A 15,436-nucleotide genomic window follows, 5' to 3' on the forward strand; every position below is an offset into this window, starting at 1 on the left:
ATTAAACTAACCCAAGATAAGAGAGAATTTTGATTTCAGTTTTGTAACTTTGCGCAGAGGTTTACTGTTTACATTGTTTGGCCTTCTGTTTTGAGTTTCAATAATCTCAAATGCACAAAACACAACTCAATGAAAAACATTTGTATGCCTTCCGAACAGCCCGGCCCTGAGTAACAAGTTAACTTGACATGAGCCAGCGATCAAATCGAAAACTAATGCTTGGTCAGCGGTCAACTATAAAAATACGTGACATTGATGAGCCCTAAACCCGAGCCAGCGATATGGTCCCGTAATACTGTTTAGGCAGCTGTCAATTGACCATAACATGATTGTCCAATACCAAATATGTAAGGTGTAAACCAAGGCTGCATGCCTCGGTCGACCTGTTAGCTGGAGTATGGCCACCATGTTGCGCGACGTCATCGTTGGGCGCACGCGCCCGTGATCCACGCCACTAGCCATGTTGACCATGAAAAACGAGTTAAATAGCTTTCTATTTCTATGTATACATGTGGTTCTGTTCCTATAGTTGTGGGGTTTAGAATTCATGGCCCGACCCGTTCCGAAAACGCTCGACATCTTTGTATGTGAGATGTGTGTATAACGGAAGATCCTTTCGAAGCTTTCTTGGCGAACACAGCCTTCTATAAGTTATGTTGTTTTCAAAGAGTGAACAAGCTGTTGCAATTTTTATCCCCAGTTTTCGCGCTCTCCGCTATCACCACCTGGCAACATGACCCCCATTGGGCGACCAAGACAAAACGGCTTGCATTAAAAATTCTTAGACTCGGGTTTTCCTACGGAGGCCCAAGTAATAAAATAAAGGTTAATTTTACAGACGCGATTTCGTTTTGTGGCTGCCAGTTTGAATTCTCAATACGCGGTCATCTTGTGCGAGATTTGGAGCCAAAACATCACAGGGTCTGGACAGTCGAGTGAATTCGGAAATTCTTGGGAGCATCCAGCCGCACTACCTTATAGCTTCGACTAATTCCCGAATATTTCTTGGTTCCTGACCTATCAAATGACTGCATATTTGACACTATAAACGGGCGCCACTAAGTTAAACTTCGTCGATCTTTATTCGTCCCCTAAATGGATTCGATGAGCCCCTGTGGTGTGCAACCAGAAGATTATCACACAAGAGTCTGGCGCCATAAAATGAATGAAAACAAGCCACACAAATCCACAGGGAATTTAGACTAATAGCAATCTCTTGTTTCGTAGAAAATCCGTGGGGAAGAACGCAAAACAAGAAAGCGTCCGAGCGTCAACTGCGAGCGGCGATGCTGCGCCCGCTAGTTGCGCGGGTTTCGGAAGACCCAACTAACACTCACAGTCACGCTCGCATGCTCAGTTGTTTTGTGTTCTTCCCAACGGATTTTTGAGGGAATCAAGTCAACTTACCCATGAACAGCTTACAACTGTCAACACTTTATTATAGCGGTTAAAATGTGCGTGTAGATCGATTGATCTATTACTGTAATTTCCTAGCGAATTAGGGAACAATAAAACGTGTTTTTTTTTTTTTCTTTTTTTTTTTTGTTACTCAAATTGCGATCATGAATCTTCAGTGTTACAGGGATTTAGGCCAAATATAGCGAAAATGCGCATGAGTTCTGACGGAGATTCAGTTTCCGAAGAAAGTCTCGACATTTGCATAATCTGATCACTCCTAGGCCTAGCTACACTTTTGTTCATTAATTACCCGCTGACAGAATAAATCAAAACTGGGACTCTACAGATGAGTGACTGACAGCTCATTCGCATATCATTTGCATAATCTGGGGCGGAATTATTTATGCTGGGACGCAAGTTATGCAGTGGGACTTCCAAAACAAAGGAACTCGTACCAGTCCAGCCCGACTTTCCTTTGTTTTGAAAGTCCCACGGTGTAACTTGCGTCCCAACATAATTAACTCCGTACCATGTGCCCGGGTCGTGCAAAGGGCCTCTTACGAGCTAAAAAGGAGAGGTCCAAGTAACGATCCTTGTGGAACTTGTAAAGAGATTTGTTAACCGTGATACTGTCAGTTGACACCTCGTATTATCTAGTAGTTCTAGTCATGTAGCTCATTAAATACACAAGTTTGATACTTTTTCAATGCTTTATTCCCCTTTCTTTGTAACTTATCCCCTACAAGAACTACGCATGTCTCAATTATGCGTTCATGAAGCATGACCGGACGGAGTTGCTCTACAGGCCATCGGACTTTATCGCTCCCCTTCCTCCATGCATTTCTCAATACACTCCACCTGCAAAGGAAAACAACATATAAACTTAAATGTTTTTACAACTCAGTTTCCATTTAATACCCGAATAACCTGTGTGATAATTCGGGTGTTACTGTAAGTTAATGTTTCTCCAATAAAACTGAATTTTTCGAGAAATTCATCAGACCTCTTCATTAAGCTGTAACTCTTAGACCATTCTGACAGATTAAGGAAGGACAAATTTAGACAAATCTCAGTCAAATGTTACAATACTGAATATTTCAAACAATGATTACTTGACTCAATTGTCAGTATGAAAACTTTCCCGGAAACTGTAGAAAATAACTGTGTGTTAACGTTTGACAATGATGTTTACGATTAAAACATGCAGCAATTAAGGACTAATGAGTAGAGATATTATTAAAAATGAAACAAACTAAGCGTACCAACGGAGGCGAAAAAGTAGGACGATGACGAGTGGTACTAGGACGGACAGGATCGTTTTCCTCGTCAGCTAGCTCCGTTTTCCTAACTACTCTTGTGAAGAGTAATATCTAACATCGTTTAGTGTATTAAAATAAACTGGCTATATTCTTATATTGTACTTTCTTTCGCAGGAGTATTACTTGAGCCTGAGCACAGTTACTTCCCGCTAACTTTGATGAAATGCATTTACCACAATGATGATCGCCTTATGTTTGGTTACGTGTCATCCGCTAAACGTTGTCAAATGACTTTTACTCTGCTTGCTAAACAGCTGTTACTTTTCCGCTAACTGTCATCAAATGAATTTACTGATAATTTCTGTCAGTTACCGTTCAATCCGACAATACATGTCTGTTCTGTTCAAGGGATCTAGCAGATATTGTTTTTAAAAGTAACCTTCTAGATATTGGATGACCACTTTTTCAAATTTTATGAAATCAGTTTGAAACTCTTTTTGGTAAAATGTTTTGCCGCAGGACTTCTAAAAATGTCGGTGATCTACTTTTGCTTATTAAAACCCGCCACTTACCAAAGTAACTATCAACACGATCACAATTAAATTGGTAAAACATTCAATCAATATTTGCATATAACAGACCTGCCCAGTTTTTTTTTTCCTTCCTCATTCAATATTTTTCAGTCTTCAAGAGTCTATTTTTTTTCTCTGTTACCACAAATTTGCGCAGTGATAATTTGTTTGTACCATTTCTTCTCTCTGTTAGACTTATTTTTTTTTGTCAAATTCTGTCTTCTACACTCTGTTGTTTACTAAGATATAAAAATACCAAAGACTTATATAATAACAAACCTTAAAGGAGTAAGGATGGTTGAGGATAGAGAAGATGGACACGGCCGGAGTTACAAACGGCGAATTTTAACTGAAATTTAGGCTAAATTTTTCAAGATACGCAAACCTTGACGCACTGACGAATATACCGCAATCTTGCTATAAAAAATCTACTTTATTTACGAAAGGTACTTTACAGTGAGGACACTCGAACAGCGCAGCGAGTGTATACTTTCTCGATGGGTCTTGCATAATTTAATGTACAATGAGTTATAAAACATAATGCAGGACTTTTGGTTTTTTGTTTTCTCAATATTGTAACAGCTGAAACCTCCCAAATCGTTCCAAGGGCTTAACCACTGAGTACTAAGTTCCGACTTCTTCAGTCTATCATTAAATCAATGTTCCTTGAACAATAACGGCAATCATATATTAAAATGATATATAATCCCGCCACTGGAAACAATTGAGAACAGTTAAGATCTTGCTAAGAGAAACTACATTTACGATATCAGTGTAGCAACAAGCTGTTGGGACCACAATGAAAGCATCAGTATATAGAAGGGTGTCTTAAATTCGCTTGCTGGTAAGCGAATTTCACAAGGATCTAACTAAAAAAAAAAAACAATCTTAACGGATTACCTTGTTTATACTGAATCACCTATCAAAGTGGAACTAACGGATTCTGAGATTCTGAACAAGGGCGAGAAACTGGGCAGCATTTCCCACGCAACAGAAAGGTGCATGCTTGAACACACTTCATCATCGATCATAAAGAACTGGACAGGCCTGGAGGGAAATGTCTCTATTGCAAACAGGACTTTTATCACACAAGTGCCAGAATATCTTGCCATCGCCGTTATCACTTTCGAGGGAATCTGCACTTTGGCGGGAACGTTTTCCAACGCCAGCGTCTTCATAAGCGACAAGACCTTCGAAAAGTGCCGCACTATTTTGTCGGTAGCCTCGCTGTGATCGGAACTTTCTCGGCGTTGTTTAGCACACAAATGCTAATACTGATCAAGACGGCTGTTAATTGTTTTCAAATTCAGGACTTTTCAGTCGCCGAGGTATTTTGCAAAGTTGGTTTCCCTTCGGGGTATGTCTGGGTAGTTAACGCTCTGAATCTGTGGCTATTGGTGTTTGATCGTCACAACTGTGTTGTACGACCCTTTAATCGACGTGTTACGACGAGAAACGTGAAGAAAATCATTGTAGTGATTTGGATTTGAGCGTTAATAACTGCTGTCCTCGCTATATCGATTAGAAATGAACCGTCTGTATGCATCTTTACACGTATAACAGGTAGATACCGCTCCCCCCATATATTAGGCATTGCTTTCACCATTGACTCATATTCACTCTTGTTTTTCAACTGGACAAGGTTACCGTGGTGATCGTCACTGCAACTTTCTTTCGAATCATTAGCGCATTCCGGTCGTCAAGGGTAAATCCTTCAATTTCCTTGCATAGACGCCGAGAGAAAATGGTGACCTAGTTGACCTTGCAGCTGTGTTGTATTTTCCTGTTGTTCCGAGTTCCCGTTACAATTGCTCATGGGTTCAATGGCGGAGAACTTGAAGAAACAGGGGTAAAAACTGCCCACCTGTTGACTGTTGCATTGGTGCATTTTACATACGTGACTTATCCTATTCTCTATTGGAAAGTGCTAAGAGTCAGGCCGCCAAATCCGCCTGCATCTCCCACAAGACAGACGGGTGGTCATGAACCTGTTGTACAGGCTGCAGTCGGTGCTAGGGAAAATCGAAATGTCGGTCTGGAACCTTAAATGAATAATATAAAAAAAATAAATAAATAAATAAGTAAAAAGTAAAAAAAATAATTAAAAAAAAAAAAAAAAACAAGAATACTTAAGTCTCCTCCATAGGAAAATATTGATAATAAACACAAATAACATGTAACTTTTAACCGATAAAACTTCTCAAACATTTTCCATCGGCAAAAACAGACAAATTAAGGAGATTTTAAACCGGAAATTTGATGGGTGGTGTAGTTGTCTATTTTGACATCAGAGGTTTGCTTCGCTGGGATTTTTTCAATGAAATGTGAGTCGCGAATGCTCGCGTTTGCTTTTTCGCTTTGGTAGTAGAAAGCTTAGCAAGAAAAAAAAAACGTCTTGGGTATAGTCTGTTCACAAAAGGAAACTGACATAGTTACTTCCCGCCAGTAGAATTCCACCAGAGGTAATGAACACGCTTTTTGTAAGAACGTCCAATTTCGGACTGAGACTGAATGTTATTACTTTCTTTTTGCTGCTTTTAGTCTGAAAGTTGTTAAAAGATATTCTACAAGGATCTGTGCAATTAGACAAACTCGCCGTCTATATCAGCTTCACTGATTATGTCCCTGAAAGCATGTGTTTATTGTACTGTATAGACTCGAGTTTTACATTTTATCAGAGTTCACCAGTTAGTGCAATGCTGTTCTTTCAAAAAATTGTCGAAAGACTAAGGTGGCATGATCATTCTTGGCATGATTTTGAAATTTAAATCAATGTCAGCCCAAAAGTTCTTATAAAAATCGTGCTTTCAAAGAGTATAGTTCTAAAGTTTCTATTGTCAGATTCTTTTGATTTTTTTCCCTTGAGATCGGATGATCTGTTAGTAATGCAGTCTGGTAACTGTCTTACCTTGCATCCACATTCGGTTAAATTTAAAATAATACTGCAGTTCTTCCTCGATCACTAACAGTTATTAATTTATTTTTTTTGGTGAATGGCCGGCTTTTAGTCAGTTTAATTGCCTTCTCGCAATATGAATAAAATCATCATCATCGTCTTTATCGTTCTGGCAGCAGACCGAAGGCTGCCGTACTGTTACTGATCAAGAAAGGATGACTTCTACAGAACTATTCCCAATCACTAAAGATAATCTTCTGAAATCTGTTTAAACATTAGTTTCTTTGCACATTGTGCTTCTTGTATTTAAAAAGTGTATTTTAGACCTGTTCAGCGACCTTAGCCTCTAAATAAGCAAACATGGTATTTTGGAGTAAAATAAGCAAACATGAGGCTAGGGTTAGGGGTTAAAGGGTTAGTGGTTAGAGTTAAACACACAAAAGAAAACGTAATCTCCACGCGTGCTTATCGTTCCTTACGCTTGCATTACAATAGTAGACATTGCTTGTACCAGAAGCATATCACTTGTACTTACTTTACATGTATTCGCGTGAACAATACTTGCGCTTGTGTTTCACGTATGATCAGCGTAATATATAGATTTAACCAAGCCTGAAAGCGGAGCTCCGGTTCTGGGCCGGGTAGTTCAAAGCCCGATTAAACCAACCCAGGATACACGAGAATTTTGAATTGAGTTTTGCAACTTTGCGGTGAGGTTTTCTGTATATTGTTTTGCTTTCTGTTTTGAATTTGAATTATCTCAAAATACACAAAAAAAAGCAGTGAAAAACGTTTGTATACAAGACAAATTTATGCGTCAGTTAACTTTTAATCTTGGGTTAACATTTACCGACTTCCGAACAACCCGGCCCTGTTTACGAGTTAACCTGACATGAGCCCGCGATACAATATAAAACGAGCACCTGGTCAACGGTGAATTTCAAAAAACACGTGACCTCGTTGAGATCTAAACTTGAGCCCGCGATATGGTCACGTGATATTGGTCAATAGATACTTTGTTTTGAAAGGTGTCAATTGACAATAAAAGGGATGTCCAATATGAAAGAAGGACGCTATAAACGCGGATAAGGCTGATACTGGATTCTATACCAAATGGGATTCATTTACACCACACAAATACAAAATCAACCTTATCCGCACGCTAACCTATCGATGCTTCCGTATTTGCTCCACCGCTTCATTGTTGCAATATGCTGTCGAGGATCTCAAAAGACGTCTGCTGCAAAATAGTTACCCTCAGCGCATCATCACTCTTAATATCAATGATGTCCTGAACAAGAACAAGAACAAGCCAAATGAACTCATAGAGACAGTCCCCCAAAAAGATGTTATTGTTTTATTACCTTATATAGGTCTCCATAACAATTATATTACCAAGCGTCTGAAATCTTGTGTTAATTGTTTCTACTTCTTTGTAAATGTCAAAGTGATTTTTCAAAACACCCGGCGCATCAAATCCTTTTTTCCATACAAGGACCGTCGCAACTGATCACAATTATCCAAAGTCATTTATAAAGCTAGTTGCTGGGATTGCAATGATTTTTACATTGGGAGATTTAATACAGTATAAATAGCTTTTAAAAAAAGATTGGGAAAATGTATGTTGACTAGCATACGAAAGGTCAAGTTCACAAAATGCATGTTTTTAAAATGCTTATCACCGCTGTTTGTGTTATTAATTAAGCTATGAACCTATGACCTGGAATATGGCGGCCATCTTGCGCGACTCCATCGTCGCCGCCGTCGTCGTGCGCACTCGCCCACCACCAATACCGCTAGCCATGATAACTATGAGAAAACCTATTCTTGGGTTTCCTTTTCATGGGGCTCCGCTTAGTGACCCTTCGGGCCGCCGGAGCTCCGCTATAACCTCGTACAGGTATTAACCTTAACGTAAGAACTTTTTTCTTTTTCGAATTACTCATAGTAATTTACGGCGATTCGTTTCAAGACTGATGATTCATGGAAACTGCGTTGTATCTTTTGGAACCAAAAAGCGGGTAGTTCTTTTCCTGGCGATCAAAAAACGGTAAGTTGGAATGAGAAAACAAAACTGCACCGGTTTGAACAATGAAATAAGTTTAATTATGACAGTGCAGGAAAATCAGTGTCACTCCAAAGAATATTCAATTATATTAAGAATATTTTGTACACGTCCGAACTTTTTTATGGTGATTGAAATAAATACATCAGTTTAAAATTAGTATCATATAGAGTGGTCCAAACTAATATATTAATACCATAAATAAAATAAATAAAGATTAATAATATTTGCATTTCTTGCAAAACAGACTATAGCCTTTTCTGTTGTCATTATTTTACAATTGTCTTTGCTTCCCTGTTGTTGGGTTTTTTCAGAAACATTATGCAAATTGGGGACACGGTAAATAAGTAAACAAATATTGCCAATGGAACAACAACTATTAAGAATCCTAACTGGTAGGAGGCTGACCAGTTGGAAATTTTCACAACGCGGTCGAGGAGTTGAACTCGGGACTACCGAGAACAAATCAAGATAGCGGTAGGGAGAACGATTTGAATCAGGAACCTCCAGATTTCAAACCCAGCTCCCTAAACCACTCGGCCACGCCTCCTTCTTCATTCTATTCATTTATTAGAAAGGCAGCATTTAGTTTCAAAACCATGGAAAATGAGAAACAAATGTCTATAGAAAGTCGGCTACCGAACATTAGCGACCTCTAGCTATCACGACGGCAACACCAAGGCTAATGTAGACTAAAACCTTTTTTTAAATTTTGCTTAGGAATCTGATGACAATCAGCTGCAAATCTTCGGTGCATCTGTTGGTCTCAGTCCACATGAAAGACGGTCAGTTTAAAAAATGTCCTGGCTTTCGTGGATATTGTGGTCCACGTTCTTTACTGAAATACAAGGAATTTGATGAGTTCGCGTTGCATAGGAAGGCTAAAGAAATTAACTCGGCAATATTTATTACGCTTGCGCATTGCCACTCCGTTTTTGTTAGTGACTTTTCTGTTGCCGTTGCCGCCGAGGCTTGACTAAAGCTCGCCAATGTCGAGTGACTTGTCAATAACGTTCGTTGTGGCACGTTATAAACTTCTCCGATCAGTCGACTGTTGTCACGATTACTGTGAATAAAACTAGGTACCCAAAGGGTACATGTATGGGATACAAACTCATTTGCATTAACGGACAGGAGCCGTTGACAATACGGTGGGATACCACAGGTATTCCACACAAGAATGTCATAGTGAGATCGTCCTTTTACTTCCAGATTGAACTTCACCCCCACATTATGGGATGAATAGTGTCTACAGGCGGTCAGGCAATTCTGGTGGTCGTCGTCTGAGGTCATCAAGCTCCCTTAGTAGATTTATTCGTTCTATTGCTCCTGTTGTCTCTCTTACAAATTTGGACTGCAGAGAAATATCCAGAGCTTGTTGGGCAGCCGTGAGACCTGCAAAAAAGATTATGTGGGTGTCCATGTGATGTGTTCGTCGGTCCGGTAGCAGTCGGTCGTCGGTCGGAGGTCAATCAATCATTGTCACCAGAAGGATATCGAGGTGATACGCTTCTGTTGTCACTTACATGTAACAAATGAACTAATCAATCAATTGATAAGTTAGTATGCTAGACAGAAAGCAGTCAATCGGTCAGTCCATGAGCGAGTGAGTTTGTGAGTCAGTCTGACAATAAACCGGTCAGTCGGTCAGTCGGTCAGTCAGTCGGTCAGTCACCTAATTAACCGAGAAATCAGTTTAGAAATACCAGCTTAATTGATCTGAAATCGAATGTATTCGTGGTGGAGGTTGTGTTGACAAGGATACACAAGATAATTACTGACTAACTGATAACTGCGACTTACCACCGTCGATATCCCCTGACCTGATGCAGTAGTCTGTCTTACCAAGGTAAAAAGTACTGTTCATCCAATTCGAACTGCGAGATAACAGGCTATGATATTGAGTGATTATGGCGCCAGCACGGGTTAGGTTGTCTTGGGATACCGCAATGTTCAGGTCGGGTGCGCCGTTTGGTGAGGACTTGAGATAAAGGGAGATCAATCTGTTATATTTTCGAGGAAGCATGCGGGCTGTCGTGTTTAGTCGTTGATGACTCCAGTGTTGTGCTGCCTTCTCCAGGAAACACTCTGCGTCCCTTATTTCAACATCACTCACTCCCACACTGGCGGATCTTTCCATGGTTATGGCCCCGATGTTGTAGAGCGCCATTGATGTGTAAGTAGATGGTTCCATTGGTTCAAATATCTATGGCGTATTAAACATGTAAAAGACTCGAAGGGACACTTTGACGTCATTATTGCTGAATTTTTGGTCAAAGCAGCGCTAAATTATGACTGAGTACGTTCTCTCATACACGAAATGTTCCTACATCACCAAGATAAAGATTAAAGACGTTGGCGCGAAAATGTTCTACTCGATATATTTTCTTCAAACTTCTGCCGCGGACAGATAATGAATCACTGGTTTCAGATACGAAACAAAAATTGGGCACGGATTTCGTTTTAGAGATAAAGCGTGTGGAAAACTAGTCTGATTTTGAAAAATTGGCGCGCGTAAATCAGCATGGTCTCTAGGGTTTTTAGCCTAAGATATCAAAGATGAATCAACGTAGACAAACTATCCTAGCAATATTTTGTATAAGTGAATCCGTTGCGTTAATAATTCCAAATCTTGCCAAAGTTTTCAAAAATTAAACTTCACCCGTCAAGAGGCATGTGAAACCGCCGCACAGATGAACGAAGAACGGGATTCGATGGGGCATTTTGCCAAAAAATTCATAATCGGTAGAATTTCTTCACTTTTTCGTTAAACAAAGAAAATTGGTAGAGAAAATGATCCATCAAAAAGAAAAATAGGGGTCACCGAACGTCCAGTTAAATCCCGGCAAAGCTATAGCAATGGCCATCTGCGCTACCATGGTTTATTTTATTACAAATGCGCACACTCGCGCACACTCGACGCATGACGTAGCGTGTGAATTTGCGTGCGCAGTAAGCATTTCCAAACCGAGAAGGGAGGAGAAAATACGATGCGCAGCGGAGTATTTGTTTGATATACCTTCTCAATCAAACTAAAATTATGGAGAAAACCGAGAAATAAAATAGTAAAAAATCTACGCTAATCAAGATCAGATATCCAAACAACGGTCATGATTTTCTTTGTTTAAACTTGATGAATTATTAAGTTTGAGTTTGAGAAAGGGAGGGCAAATCTATTTCCTGTTTTGTTTTTTTTTTGTTTTGTTTTTTTTTTTTTTACAATTTCTGTACGATACGACTTCAGAATTTGAAAATCTGCCAGACTTTTCCAATTTGACATGCGTAATTCATTGTATCATGCTTTTGTAGCTTCAGTGCACTTTCAAAAAAAATCGAGACCATTATCTTTAGGTTTTTATTAGTGAAAATATGTCTTGTAGGTCCCCCTTTGTAGGCCCCTCGTTCTTGAGATCGCGAAAAAGAAAGTCAACAAAACTTCCATGGCTTCAAAACATGAAGCGGTGCCATAAACATAGTGTTCAACTGTAGTCTTATTTATTGTGATGATGCAAAAGTATAATTTGTAATGTGTTTGCGAATTACTCGAGATCACACATAGTTACACTTTTTTTTTTTTGATTATTGTGTATTCTACATGTTCTATTTGCCATACACCATAATTTAAGGCACTGGTATTTGCTTTTACATATCACATCTGGTTCACGCAATTCATATTTTACCGATCTGTTTTTTGGTTTATCACTTCCATGGAAATATCGATTGCCTTAAGAATTACTTTATACCTTCAATCCATTTCCAATCTCTGGTGTAATTTTCAGGTCGATCCGATTAAGGGAAGACTGTTTAATAGCTGATTGAAAATGATTGGAATGGTCCAGAATAAACTGTTTCGAGACACCTTTGAGTCCTGTTCTGAATATGAACGAGACTTTTGTCCAACCAGATACAGAGGAACCTCGATAAAACGAAGTCCCAAGTGATTTGTAAAACGTATTCTCTATCAACAGTATACATGTAGGTTAGTTAAGGTTCTCAAAGGCCTTGAATACCCCTTGAAAAATTGCCTTGTCCTTGAATGAAAAGACCTTGAAATGACATATATACGGTAGGTTTCGTTTTTGAAACGTCGTTAAGTTTTTACCAATAACTCCTTGACTTTTGTAGACAAGTCCTTCAATGCTCAAGAGATTATTGATAGATTATATTAGTTGTGTTTTTCCCTGCCTAAACACATTTTATGCTTGATTCTGGCGAAAAATGCCATTGATAAAATCCTTGAAAAGTCTTAAACACGGTTCTAAAATATCACACAATTATTGCTAGGCTTTCTTTGATCTGCAGGTAAGAAGACTGACATTCAATCAAATCTCACCTCCAACGCCTTGACGATGTGCTCTTTGGCACCATCTTGATTGCCAGCAAATCTATCAGCGGCAGCATATACAGCAAATGCGTAACCCCGGATGGCACGGTCATTCATACAGCTGTAGTACGAAGACAAGCGGCAGGCTCGTTTGGCAAGGTTGACTGCCTCCTCGAGTCTGTGTTGGATTAAACAAGCTACACCTTCCTACAAAGAGATGTTCAAAAGCACATTCTTTAACGCTTCCATTAATCTAGTTACCTCCCTGTCGGGTACTTGTCCCGAGGGGAACTTCTTCTTGAAAAGGACAGGGGTCCTCGTCGTACCTTTTAGGGGTCAAGAAAGTGGTATTGGTATCTCTTAGGGTCTTCAGCCTCAAAAGTTCCACAGCGGGAGCTTTTGCGGTACCTTTCAGGGTATAGTATAGATTTAGCCAAGCCTAAAAGCTGATTGCAATAACTAACCATAAAGGAAAAAGAGTATTTGTTTTTCTTGGATCAGAGACTCAAAAAATAATACATTTTGAGCATGTAATGGTCCAGCGTGTGGTTTCGCTATTTTTCCAGTTACATTTTAACAAACTATACTCCGGCGAGGGCTAGACTCCGGACAGGGTTCGACTTCGGTGAGGGCTTGATCCTGGTGAGGGCTTAACTCTGGCGAGGGCTCGATCCTGGCAAGGGCTTGACTCTGGCGAGGGCTCGATCCTGGTGAGGGCTCGACCCTGGACAGGGCTCATCGCCGACAAGGGGTCAACCCCGGCGAGGGGTCGATTCCCGCCGAGGGCTCAATCCCAGCCAGGGCTTGACTCTGGCAAGGGCTCAATTCCTGCAAGGGCTCGACCCTGGACAGGGCTCAACTTCAGCAAGAGCACGATCCCGGCAAGAGCTTGACTCCAGTGAGGGCTCCATCCCGGCCGGGGCTTGACTCCAGCAAGGGCTGAATCCTGGCCAGGGTTTGACTGGTGAGGGCTCGATCCCGGCCACGGCTCGACTCCAGTGAGGGCGCGACCGACGCCGGTAGGGGCCCAAACCTGGCCAGGGCTCAACTCTGGTGAGGGCTCCACCCCAGCCAGGGCTCATTCCCGCTCATCAAGAGCACCGCGTCTACAACAAGGTAAAACATTTATTTCCCCTTAAAATCAGTAGTTATGGCTGCTGCTTAATAATAGTTTATTATCCGTGATATTCTTTCAAATCGGTTCGAAAAGAAGAACCATTTTGGGCTCACCTCGAGCAGTGTCATGGCGACTAGATCTTGATACTGCGGCCTTGTTTTGGCCCACCTTTCCAGTAGCTTTCTGTGCCGTCGATAAAGCGAAAATTGCCCTACATGAGTAAAAAAAAACCTTGGCATTAATCAATTTCTATCCTTTAACACAAAATTCTTATTATAACCCTTCCAAGGCAACATAACACAGGGGCCTAATGTACCAACGAGCTCCAAAATGTAGCACTGAAATGAATGCATAATGGTTCCAAGCAATCTGTCAGTTGGGCAAAGGTGCTCAGAACCGCGAGAGAAAAACAAACCAAGAATAGAAACATGCTGTCATTATTAAATTCAGGGTGCTCTAGCGATTTCAAACCTGTGTCATAACTTATCACTGGTAGTCAAACAGAAATGTATGGGCATCAAGAGAAATGTGCTCTTGTTATAATGTACTTATTTTGTGAGCACTGTTGTTCCCATCAGAAAAATGGACATGGGTTGGGAATTTCCAGTATTTCGGAAGCTCCGTTGAGGGGATTCCTTTGATTAAATAGTTAAGCCCCAACTTTGGGCATTTGCAACATTTTCCTCACAAAAGAGAAATACCCAAGGGATTGGGATGTGCGAAGTTGGAAGTTGGAGTCATAATGTAGTGTGACATTTTAAGCTGACCTGTAGTAGTCTTCATTAGGCTACATTTTATACTGCGCTCACCATTTTCTGCCAGATCCTCGAAATGCATAATCGTATTCCAAGTAAAGGGGTACTTCATCACTCCTATTTACCAAAGTAGGAAATAATGTAATGAAAAAACATCCGCCTGTGACTAAAGAAACTCAATTCCTTTCTATTTTTTTTGTGACTACCAAACATGGGAGTTCATCAGTGAACCTTACCGCCGTACGTGCCCAGTGTGGGAAAGTGTTCAGCCGGTGACAAGCCCGGGAAAATATATAAATGACAGATGGCAAGCGCGAGAAAATCTCCTCAGGTAAATTGCTGTTGGTTTTTGTCTTTAACCTGAATAGACTATCACTAAGAAGACAACGGCTTCAAGTGAATTGTTTAAGCCTTTGTTTTCAAAATTTGAGAGCTTGCGAAACAGAACAGCAAAGGAAAAAAATAATTGCTTTCCAGACATGAGAGGCATTTCCAGGCATCAGAAAACCGCTATAATGATTATGGTGGTGCTAAGGTCGAGCTGTTTAGACCAGGCCAACCCAAAACAACATGGAGGAAAATGATTAAGAAGAAAAGCACGCAGTTGGGTGTCAGTCATGGGCTACTATCGGAGCTCTAGCAGCAAATCGAAGTGGAAGGAGAATGACAAAGTCTTATGTGCCTTATTAAATGGAGAGATACAGGTATCTGGGGCGGATCTAGGGGAAGGCGGGGCGGGTCTGTGCCTCGAACCCCTTCTCTAAAATCCTGTATCCGCCCCACTGGGCATACGTAAGTAATGCTAATAATTGTAAAACCACTGACCTGTAAGTTTTATTTTAGGAAGAGGATAATCGATATAGAGTACATTCCCATTTTGGTAATATCGAGAAAAGCCTCCTCCCGGGAGATTAGTTTTAATGCTGAAGAGAATTTCATCACACACAACACTATGATCCTCTAGCTCCTTGACTAGCCGTAGGGTTGCATTGTAAATCATAGGAACGTTGACAGGGACCAGGAGAGTAAATAAACGAGCATGCGATGGAA

The 15,436-nt window shown here is 40.4% G+C and overlaps 1 protein-coding gene and 1 pseudogene across 2 annotated transcripts in view; one reads left to right on the forward strand and one right to left on the reverse strand.

The window, feature by feature from the left end:
- The window catches only part of LOC110065975 (winged helix repair factor 1-like), a 162,502-nt gene that overhangs the window by 35,515 nt on the left and 111,551 nt on the right, over positions 1-15,436 (forward strand). The window lies entirely within an intron of this gene.
- The window catches only part of LOC110043772 (uncharacterized), a 9,072-nt pseudogene continuing 1,844 nt past the window's right edge, over positions 8,209-15,436 (reverse strand). Inside the window, exons 3-8 of the transcript XR_016207416.1 lie at positions 15,212-15,436; positions 14,441-14,503; positions 13,745-13,842; positions 12,524-12,721; positions 9,994-10,396; positions 8,209-9,585 (exon numbers count right to left, since the gene is read on the reverse strand). The exon at positions 15,212-15,436 is cut by the window's right edge and continues 91 nt beyond it. The product of XR_016207416.1 is annotated as an uncharacterized LOC110043772 (transcript). The remainder of the gene's footprint in view (positions 9,586-9,993; positions 10,397-12,523; positions 12,722-13,744; positions 13,843-14,440; positions 14,504-15,211) is intronic.

Source organism: Orbicella faveolata, unplaced genomic scaffold (genome assembly GCF_042242905.1).
Source record: "Orbicella faveolata isolate gen_17 unplaced genomic scaffold, um_ofav_v1 contig_2, whole genome shotgun sequence".
Lineage (NCBI taxonomy): Eukaryota > Metazoa > Cnidaria > Anthozoa > Scleractinia > Merulinidae > Orbicella > Orbicella faveolata.